Source organism: Zeus faber (assembly GCF_960531495.2).
Source record: "Zeus faber genome assembly, chromosome: 19".
Lineage (NCBI taxonomy): Eukaryota > Metazoa > Chordata > Actinopteri > Zeiformes > Zeidae > Zeus > Zeus faber.
This window is the reverse complement of record NC_137206.1, coordinates 10,653,842-10,666,002: the sequence shown is the minus strand read 5'-3', so window position 1 is coordinate 10,666,002 and position 12,161 is coordinate 10,653,842.

Sequence of the window (12,161 nt, the reverse complement as noted above, 5' to 3'; positions counted from 1 at the left end):
CTGCCCAAGCACACTAGTCACCGCTGCACACTACCCCAAATCCATACGTTAAAACAAATACAGTATAATCCATTTTTCAACGTAATCTTTATTCATTAAAATATTATATAATCTTCGTCTCATTTTCTATTATATATATATATTATTAATCTCGTTGTCATCTACTTTTATAAGTGTCAATTTTTTTTGTTGCCATTTCCCTGGCATAATTTGTCGTAAAAACGATTCTGGAAATGTTTTATTACGTTACGATTTGAATAACAAAACCAGGGAGACGATCACAGCTTTTCAATTATCATGTGTTTTTCAAGGACTTTTCAAGCACTTCAGCACAAAAGGGGCCAGAGGGCGGCTCTCCGCTTGTGATCCTGGGTGACCTCAACATCCACCTGGACAAACCACAAGCTCCCGACTTCCTCACACTGCTGTCCTCATTCCACCTGAACCTCCTCCACATCATCTTAACTCGTACCTGTATTACCGACAACATTCATTAACCACATTACACACTTCAGGTCCCTTCTTCATTCAATTCTCAATCTCTGCCTCCACGTCAAACGGTTCCCCCTCCTTGCGTCTCTTTCCGTCTAAACCTTTGCTCACTCTGCCCCAACTCAATTCTCCTCTCTGGTCTTCTTCTTCTGAACACCTTTTCTCACTTGATATTAATAAAGCCACAGACACGCTCTGCTCCACACTAATCCAGTGTCTTGAGAACCTCTGGCCCCTCTCGTCCAGACCAGCGCGAGAAGCACCCTCATCAGACAAAGCTCAGGTCGGCTGAGAGGAATTAGCATGGAAGTCCGGTGACCCCGTTGATCTGCGTAAGCAAGTGTCACTCCTCTGTATCCTTTCTCATCTGTTATTACTAACGCTAAACGACTTACTATCTGGACAAGATTAACAACACTGCTGATTCACGCAAACTGTCCTCCACCATTAAAACATTTCTCAACCCTCCAGCGCCTGACTCCCTTCACTCTTTCTCCCCCTATCTGACAATGACATACCTACAGTAGTCTCCTCTCCAGCCACCCTACCCTACCTGTCCCCTTGACCCTATCCCCTCTCATCTTCTGCAGGTCCTTTCCCCCACCCTCATCCAAAAGACTCAAACGTGCTATATTTAAACAAACAAATCCCTTTCTCACACAGCATAACCTGTTGGATCCTAACCGGTCAGGCTTCAAAAGCGGTGTCCTCAGGGGCACAGATAGTTTGAGTCTTATCTCTCGGGTAGATCCTACAGGGTGTCGTGGAAGGGAGAGGTGTTCCAGTCACACCAGGTAGACCAGTGTCCCACAGGGATCCGTGCTCGGCCCTCATCTCTTCTCACTGTACACCTCCTCACTGGGATTGGTCATCCAGCTGCATGGTTTCTCCTACCACTGCTACTGCTGCAGAAATCTTCGTCATCCTGGTAACTGTACCCTGGACTGGCTTTTAAGCTGTTATTTTGACATATTGCACCAACATAAGCACTTCTTTATGGTGATTCTTTACAGCATCTTGCACTTGTATCTGGTTGAATTTAGAAACAGGAGCTCTTGCACTTAGGTTTGCGGTTGCTCCATTGGTCGATGTACAGTATGCTTTGACTGTTTCGGGCCTTGCATGTAAGTCACTTTGGACAAAAGTGTCTGCTAAATGCAAAAAAATGTAAATGTAATGTAAATGTACTTACATTTCAGAGGATGAAATTCAAGCACGTTAGGACCTGGTAAGAACCCTGGTTGTCTGTATATCGACTTTGATGTGTATACAGATACATGGATTAAAACAATTTCGTCAAAAAGTTTTTTCAAATTCTCATAAATATTCCTGAGAGAGTTGTACCTGTCCATAGAAAGTCTTTGGCGCTCGCCTGGTCTCTCTCTCCGACTCTCCGCCTTTCTCGGTGGAGCACGAAGGGCAGTTCACCCATGGGGAGGGGGGGTCGTCTCCAGGGTTGCTTCACACGGACGGACGGACGGGTGCACGCACGCACGCGCACACACACACACACGCTATGGACTATGTGCCATTTGTCCGTCAGGTGTGTTTGTGTCTTACTGGTCGATGGAGGTCATCGCTCCCTCCGCCTGGTCCCCTCTGTTTGCTGCCTCTCCACTTCAAGAGCCATGTGCACACACAGGCACACACACACACACACACACACACACACACACACACACACACACACACACACACACACACACACACACACACACACACACACACACACACACAGTTATACATCTATTGACAGTTTCTTATTTAAGATATGGATCCACTGCTGTTTTAAAGAGGAAAGTAATCTCAGGCCGAAATTACCTCTGGCCTCTTTCAACAAACTCTATTGACTGATTTTCCCAGTGATTTTTTTCGTAACGAGGGTGGTTCGGCCATCCTCCCACCGTGTCTTAATGTAATGCTTAACTGGCGAAACCCCTAACGACAAAAGGGTGGGGGAATAATTCATAACAATGCCATAGTTCATGATGACTGCGCTGTCAGGACTCGCACATTCTGTATTTCTACCCCTAAAGAAAAAAAACAAACGAGTGTTAACAGTCTTAACCCATACACACCATGCAAGAAAACCATTCAGAAGCACTGATTTGTGGTGGAATTGCTAAAAAGGTCTCCAAAAAATGACGGCTGTGTTGAAGAGTTACAGGGAAAATACAGTCAGTGAAAATGCCTCTCGGGGTCAGAGAAAAGACTGGAAATTGAAGCATACGAGTCAGGAACCCGTGTAGGCGATCAGAGTGGCATTTCAAATAATTGGCCATTTATGCAAGACATTAATTGCTTCAAGAAAAGTCATAGTCAAGTCAAAATGTCACCCAGGGGCCTGCAACAGCATCCAAGCAGGTTTAAAAGAGAGATTTAGAATATCCAGTCCTTCAAACTGCTCCTGTTGGTCCATTAGCAGATCAGTCTCTGGAGCTGTGGTTTCGGCCAGCTCGGCTCTTCCAAACCACCGAGAAGAAGACGGCGAGCAGAGACAGAGAGGTGGCGGAGGTGGGCGGTTAGAGGAAGAGAAAAGAGTTGGTTCAAAAGTCAAGTGTTATTATTCGGGTAATTATTATGAATAAAACTCGGATTACGTTTGTACGGGAGTGTAATCAGTGGAGGAAGCTTTTAGAACTGCTTCACAACTAGTCTGTAATCATATCCGACAGTCAGATCCTCCCCTCTGGTGACCGTCGGATGAACTGCGTCTGGGTTTCGCATCCCAAAATATGTCACGGAAAATGGGAGAGCTGTTCTTTTCCAGGACAACAGCAAGCGGTTTGATCAGCTGGACATTTACCATGTTCCATGTATGACAGTTTAAAACTCCCTTCATATAGTGTTTGCAAAATGCAAATTTAAATACACACAATTCACTTAATTTGACTCACTTACTGACATCCAACATTACCGTTAATAATATCATTATTTTGAAATACACAACTTATTTACTTAGTTTTAAACACAGTTCCAATAAAACTTCCGGTGGCACTGTTGAACCGAAACTTGTCACCTGTTGAAAAATGTGAACGCATCCAGGAGCCTCGATCGGACGCAGAATTTCTGCAGTGTCATAGCTTTTTCGCGTGCGGAATCCAACTCTCCATAGGAATGAATGGACCTCCGATTTGTAATTGTCGTTTGTCGCATTAGGTGTGAAGCAAGCTTTCAGATTATTAGGGAGGTGTTTTCACTTTTCACCTGCTTGATTCAATCTGATGTGTTTATTGTGGGACCTCTCTGATTTCATTTGATCTGTTCATTGGCGTCCTGCGGACACCCTGCGTTGATGCGTTTCCCCAGAGGAATTGCGCTCCTGTTTTTCTGTGGCTGCTAACAGCTGCTTTACCTCACCAGCGTCGGTGATGATCCGCTCCGTCTCGTTCAGGGTGATGGCCGCCGGAGGCAAACGGAAACCTATATTCACGTACCAGAATGCTTTAGAGGACGCGGAAGTAGAACTGGGTCTGGGATGGATTCGCTGTCTCTTTTCTACTCGAACAACTAACTGTTCTAAAACGTTAAGTGTTGTCGTGCTCTAAGTGTGAAATGAAAGGAAAATTTGCCGAGCGATCTGAGGAACAGGAAATAAAAAATGATCACACTCACCCCCAGGTGTGGAGTGGGGACTGGACACCAGGGAGTGCTGTGAAGCCCTCGCCACCGGCCTCATCATGGGCTAAGAATAGATGTCGTTTCAGGGTCAAAGTAAGACTATACGTGCAAACTGGTTTCTGCATGTGTGGCTCGATCCCCCCAAAGAGTTAAATTTACTCTTATTCTAAGGCTGCAGGAATGACCTGGTGATATTCAAGGCACTTAATTTTCTGGTTTGATACATGTTTATATTAGGTTTTAGTACTAGAAATTCTCTTGATACCAATATTCTGGTAACTTGCTGATACCTGACGCACAAAATGTTAAATTAAGCAAATATAACTCATCTGAATAGTAATATATGAATGACTAATCCACTTAGAGACTGCTTTCCTTTTGGTCATTATAGTATTTCAGACATGCCAACCGTGGAAAAATATTTTGAGCACCACAACTGTGTAACAGGAAGTTTCTGTGGCGTTTGAGTGACTGCAGCTCAATGACTCCATCAGTTATTCACACCGTAGTCGTCTCACAACGAGGCTCATCACATCGTATGTAAGCTCCTACGACTAACTATATACAGTATACTCATTCATCTCATTAGGATATACCCCTTGAAATACATCATCTTGTAAAATTACCGAACATGTTTACCAACTAGTGATGCACCGATTGCAATTTTCTTTGCCGATTCCAATTTTGGCCGACTCATAATAAAAAATTCACTGTTAAATAACTTTTACATTGTTGTCTGATAATTTTAGGTTTATATATCCGTGATCGGAGAAAACAAATTTCATATAATTTGGTCTCATTTGGTATATCTGCTGTACCTCAATGAAACATACATTGCATGATCTCATCATGCTCATGTGATTAGACGGCTGCGCATATGTACAGGTTCTCCTCTTAACGACCGAGTTCCGTTCCTATGAGCAGGTCGTTCAGCGAATTGTTCGATAAGCGAGGACCCGCCCCCTTACTGTTATTTCAGTCTTGGAGATTGCGAACACGAGTGTAGTGAATACTGACCGACTGCTGGAACGAGACTGAGACTGAGAACGGGGATGAGATGTATACATTGTAAATAGTGTATATAGTATATACAGTATAGTGTATATAGTGTATATAGTATATAAAGGGTGTGAGACACCGTGGTATTGTATGCAGCGTACAATACCGACTGGTGGGAGGGCTGGTCATAAGTCCTAATGGTCGTTAAACAGGTAGGTCCTTAAGTGAGGAGTACTGCCACCGCAATTTTCAGTGACCACAATAGTGAGATTGCTGATTTGGATGGAGAGAATCCATCCGGCTCTGTTCTCTCCGCGGCGAACCATGGAAAGTAAAATAAAATGGGGAAGTCACCAAGTTTCAGTTTAATGCAACCTGTAACTATTTATCCATCTTTGTTTACCTTGAAGTACCTCCAAATAGCCAACATTTTTTTTTCGTTTGCTCTCTTTTTTGAGCATCAGCAACGCAACTACGTGACATTACGTTTGTTTCGGGTTTAAGTATCGGATCATTTTTACGAGTATATGAGCACATAATGGGGCTTGTAAATTTGACCAGCAAAGAATCGGAAAATATATCTGATCGGCCAGCCACCGGTCATGGCCGATCAAGCTGAAAACCGGTCCGTCGATTGCCGCATCTCTATCACTAATGCATTATGTTAACATTATTATTGCTTTCCCACTTCCCATTATACCACAGCAATGCAGCGTGGGTGGATAGTAAAGTTCCGCTGCGCTCAGTGCGCTGCGTAGCAGTGGATGTTGAGTGAGAGGAGAGGGAGGGGTTACAGAACCACAGGTCGCAGCATCTGGTTGAATCCCAGGAATGTAGTGTAAATGTAGTCTTTAAAAGAGAGCTAAAAGTGGATGTTGTAATATCACACCCAGGGGCTTTACAGGCAAAAAGAGATTACAATAAGGTTAAAGTTCAGCTCTTGTCAACTAGAATAACTGAAACCAGGGTAAATAGACAGACACATACATAGTTTTGTGGGGGTGTGTGGGTGCAGTTTACAAACACTAAATCACCACACGCAGTGATTGTATTTTAGTAGAGGCATTAGGATTATATCCATATTATATTGGTTTTAATGTAAGAATTTTTTAAATAACTGTTAAATGCGATAAAACCCAAATGTATTGCATTTGATATGATTAACTCAGAGGTTATTGAAACCTATACTCCTATCTACATGTTGATTGTAGATTAATTTTGTCCCTTATGAATTGACAGTTTGTGCTTTTTAATATCAATTATTTACTAATGGTTTATTTTACTGTAATGGTTTTCTGACATTTACTTTAATAGGCCAACATATCAGGATGTTTATTGTGTGCAGATTTCTCGGTATATTTCCCCAGGTACTGGTTACATTACAAAAGCCATTCTGGAATTTTTTTTATTAGAATACGATTTAAATAACAAAACCAGGGGGATATCACAGGTTTTCCAGTACTTACATTTCTGTGGAAGAAATTCAAGAACTTCAAACACCTCAAGGACATGGTAAGAACCCTGACAGGTCTATTTAATAGACCTAGTGTCTAACTGTAAGGCCTTCAAGAATGTGTTTTTGGTTGTGTTGGGGACTGCATTCTGCTCCTACCTGGTGCATTATATGGGGACATGGCAGCTGGTGGGTTCCCATGATTCCAAAGAAGGGGTTCTGTGGACCTTCCGCCTCTTCCATCAGACACAGGTTGTCAGGAACTTTCAGCCGGCGAGGAAGGGAGGGAAGGGTTCCGGGGATAATTTTTTGGAAGCAATACCAAATGACTACTAGAGCTGGCCCGCCGGTATTACACAGCGCATGTACCGCTAATACTACAAATCCCAGAATGCTCTGCTCGTATTTTGGCGCATCAATCAGTACAGGACCCATAAACACCCTCTCCTCTGTTGACAGTAGTCATAGCGACCTCATGCTGCTACAGGCTCCGTGCTACCCATCCCAAAAATGGCGAAAAGAAAGGCAGAAAACAGGAGCTTTCTGGACAGGTGGGAGGCATAATATCTGTTTACATATGTAAAAGATGGACCTGTTTGTCTTGTATGTGGAGCCAACGTGGCGATAACCAAAGAGTACAACATTAGAAGACACTATGAAGCGAAACACCACAACAAGTACAAGGACATGGACATTACTCAAAGGCGTGGAGGAGATGAAAAGAAGTTTGGTTTCACAACAGACTATGTTCAAAAAAGTTATATCACAAAGTGAGGCTGCGATAAAGGCGAGTTTTATTGTGGCAGCAGAGACCGCAAAATCAGCCCGGCCCTTCAATGAGGGAGAGTTTCTGAAAAAGTCCATGATGAAAGTTTGTGACCTCGTGTGCCCAGAGAAAAAGCAAGCATTTTTAAATGTGAGCCTGAGCAGAAACACAGTAGCTGATAGCACATGTGATCTTGCCACCAATCTATATGACCAGCTGATGGAAAAGGGAAAAGATTTCGTTGCATTCTCCCTTGCTGTGGATGAGAGCAGTGACACATCTGATACTTCCCAGCTGCCAGTCTTCATCCGTGGAGTGGACTCGAATCTGTGTGTTAACTTTTGGGATTAAAATCAATGCATGGCACAACCACGGGAAAGGAAATCTTTGAAGGTTTCCAAATGTGTAACTGAAATCAAACTGACTTGGGATAAACTCATGGGATTAACGACAGATGGTCCGCCAGCGATGTGCGGTCAAAAGGGTGGACAAGTGGGCAGGGTATGGGAGGAGAACTTTGCAGGTGAGTTAACTGTTCATCACTGCATTATACATCAAGAAGCACTGTGTGGCAAAGCCCTAAAGATGGAACATGTTATGACCACAGTAACACGAGTAGTTAACTTTATAAGAGCCAAAGGTCTAAATCACCGCCAGTTCAAGTCTCTTTTGGAGGAGTGCTGTTCGGAATACGCAGACGTGCCTTATCACACAAAGGTGAGATGGTTAAGCCGAGGAAAAGTACTGAACAGATGTTTCGAGCTCCATGAGGAAATATGTCAGTTTCTGGAAAGCAAAGGGAAAGACACAGCACATGTGCACATTTTGCTGAAAAACTCAGCGTACTCGGCGCAGAGTTTTCCCGGCGACTTTCCGACTTTGATGTCCAGAAATGTAGGTTTGAACTGCTCAGTAATCCGTTTGAAGTTGACCAACATCCAAATGGAGCTGATTGACCTCCAGTGTAGTGACACGCTTAAGTCAAAGTATGATGCTGTGGGTGCCGCAGTTTCCACATTTCATCCCTGACACAATGCCTCAGCTCTGCACCCAAGCTGCTCAGATGCTCTCCATGTTCAGCAGCACTTATCTATGTGAGCAACTGTTCTTCTCCATGAAGATAACCAAAACATCTCACAGGAGTCATCTGACAGATGAACACCTTTGCTCGATCCTGAGGATTTCCTCAGCTCAGAGCTGAGCCCAGATATTGATGAACTAGCATCCAAGAAGAGATGCAAGGTATCTGGCTTGAACACAGAGTAGATCAGTGTGTAGCAAACTGAGCTACTATTAAAGTTGTCTTTATGCACTTTTTCTTGCTAGTCCAAGGCATGGGCTTGAATGGTTGCACGTTCATTGAAGGATATTATTATTAGTCAATTGGTTTATTATTGTTATTTTATTTTTAAATGTATTATTAGCCTGTGGAAAAAAAGATTACTGATAAATTTAAATTTAAAGAAGGCTGCAAATAAAAAGAGGCATACCATTTTTATTTAAATTTTATTTAAGAAATTAATGCCATTGATGTGTTTTTTTTAAATTTGAAATTCGATTTTGCATGTGTGCAATATTAAGTTATATCAAGCTTTGCTTGTTCCATATTATTTGAACTTGTTTAGGTCCATTTTTCAATAAATATCCATGTTGGCCTGCGAATTTGTCCAAGTTTTAAGTTTTGGCCTCTATATATTTGAGTTTGACACCCCTGCTTTAGAGCATATTTTCATATAAAGACGAAGCAATGGTAAATGCGTACACTATACTGTACAGTAACAATTTGCCTGAGATACCTGTGTTGTGCAATGCTGAGCCTTATAACAGCTGGAGGTAAGTAAAGTCCCTCGCAACAGAAAGTGTTGGGTGGGAATATAGTGAATGTCCCTCATGTCTTCTGTGGGGACTTTCCCAATTACAGAACCCTTACGGCAATACGCAGGTAACCCTATTGCCCTTTGTGAAAAATTCCAGATGGATGCTAGTCGATGAAACCCCAGAGGTTTAGTACATGCTGCTGTGCATATTTGAATGCTATAAACGGAAAACAATAACATAAAAAAAGAAAGTCATCAAATTATGCACAGCGGTAGGGCCGTTTATGTATTTTGAGAACTGAGCAATGTCGTTGTGTCTGCGTTGTTCCGGGCGCAGCAGGCACTCAATGGTCTGATGAATTTCCTCTGGGGAAAAAGAGAAGAGCATACAAATAAAAAAACACTGATGTGCACACACACAAAAAGACAAGACTCTCAAACCATTCCAGATTGTACTCTTTCATTCAAAAACACACTTAAACAGATGCACACAAACATCTAATACTAGCTTCATACAATTCCTCTGAAGCTGTAGCAGTCAGATGAGTCATGCATGGGTCCAGTTGTAATATACTATATATGATGTGACATTAAGTGTGATGAATGGATTGCGTGGTCACTTTCCTCTGAATAGGCTGTTTCAGAGGAAACAAGGAAACTGGTGTCCGACATTAGGGCTTTAAGCGAGCCATGTTATTACTGACAATCCAAATCAAAACTCTGATTGATACAACAAATGAGATCAACTGCAACGTTAACAAGGTCATGTTGTCCTACTTTCAAGGTCTTTGTGATGACAAATCCAAATAATTTAATCAAATTTCTACCATTGTCAATGTAGTCTTGGGTTCAGCCTGCATGGAGCAGGTTTATGTGGGTTTCTTCTGGCTGCTGCAGGTTTCACTCCAGCCTCCAAAGATATGCAGGCTACGCTAATTGGAGACTGTGTGTGTGTGTGTGTGTGTGTGTGTGTGTGTGTGTGTGTGTGTGTGTGTGTGTGTGGGTGTGTGTGTGTGCGCGCGCGTATTTGATGTGTCCACATCCCCGTGCCATGCGGGGGCATCCCAACATCAACCGACCTGGGAAGGACTGAGTCCTGCAATCGTTCCCAGACAGCCAGACATGCGGACCCTACACGACCGCTGGCACCCGGGGGCACCCGCCGCATTGAAGCCGCGCAGCAGGAGCGAGGCCGACTGCCACCTCCACCTCCAGCACCGCAACCCGCATCCACGATGGCAAGCAGCCACCAAGGGGCCCTGGAGAGCACCTCCCAGCACCTCGCAGCAGGCTGGAAACCGCCCGGCACCAGGGGCAAGCGGCCAGCAGTGAACACAGCCGGCAGGGGGCCCACCCAGGCGCTCCCCGGCCAACCCCCCTACACCAACTCACCAGTGAACCCCCCCACCCGGAAAACCCAGTGCTCAATGTGTGCTGCTTGGGTATGCGGTTAAAACTGCCGGGTGCGGGGGGCTGCAAGCCATCCAAGCAGATCCAACCCGTGTCACTTGCACCCCTCCTGCCCCACGAACGCCTGCCGCCCTCTGTTCTGCAGTCTGCATGTGGGCGGCTGGGGGCTGACCGGGGACGCGGAGCTGCCCGGCACGGCGGAGGCGCCTGACGGGCCGCTCTGTGCCCGTGGCTGGTCGCTGTGGTTTGGGAGCCTCTGGGTACGGGAGGTGGGTCTGCTAGGCTGTGGTCGGGTCCGGGGGGTTAGTGTGGGGTGTGGTTGGCCGGGGGGGCGGCAGGGTGGGACCCCTCACACGCACGCCACCGGCATCTGCTTTGAACGCACCCCAGCACCCTCCTGGTTGCATCCCTCTCCTTTTCTTCCTCATTTACCTCCATAACTATGACAGGAAAAGGCCACGAGCCTAATTGCTTTTCCAGAACCATCACATAGTCCATGATGCCTTTGTTAGAAAAAACACACAGAGACAGATTATCCAATACACCATTGTATCCTGTATGACACGTTATGGGTGTGTAACACAAAGATGATGCACTGCGGCCCAGCGGAGACGTTCTCTTGCATTTACTTTTACATTTTCCACCGCGGTTAACTTGGTGTAATACCTTATTAAGTTAGCCGACAAAAAAATACACTTTGAACAAGGCGTTTCTTACCACGTTTCCCCCCCCCCACATTGATCCTCAGGAGCTCTCTGCGTGTGATCCTGATAACCTTAGTGGCCGCTAACCTAAATAACAGGATTATCATTATTGTTGTTGTTGTCATTATCATTATTATTGTTGTTGATATTGTTTTTCTTATTATTCTCTTGACACTTAACTTTTCCATTCACAAGCACAACCTGAAATACGCTTGGGGAAAAAAAAAAAAATCTAAAATAGCGGGCTAATGTTTTCCAAGCTAACCCTCGACACACTTTAAACTCACCAACTTGTTGGGAAAACAACCAGTAGGGCGGTGGAGAACGCTGGAATGATGATACATTTTTCTCTTCGGTATCTGGACGACACCTAGGTTTACAATGCACGAATAAATTATTTGATATGCGTAGTGCGGTTCAAACGTATACTACACACGAAAGGCAGCGGCGCCAAAGGGAGCTCCTGAAGCGATACTTTTTTTTTTTTTTTAATAAACTTTATTAGCACTCGAGTTCAGGACACGACACGCTCAGCGCCGTCATCACCGTTGAAAACAAATGTCGTGAAACCACGAAATCTCGCCATTGAGTGACGTTAAATACACAACAGACACGCCATGAACAGCTTTCGTGAGGTTATCACTATGACGTTAATTTATCGTTACTATCGTGCATTTTCTAAGCTTGTATTTAATTTTACATTGAAGAATGCGCTCGGGTCGGCCGGACGATTTTTACCCCGAATGACTTCAAATGTTTTGGAATTAATTATAGATTAAAAAAAAAAAGAGAGAGAAAACAAAGTATTTGATTTGTATTAAAAAAACAACAACAATTTGTACCACCATTAACGCATGTTAACGCATCTCACGATTCACAACAATAAATCAACGAACGGT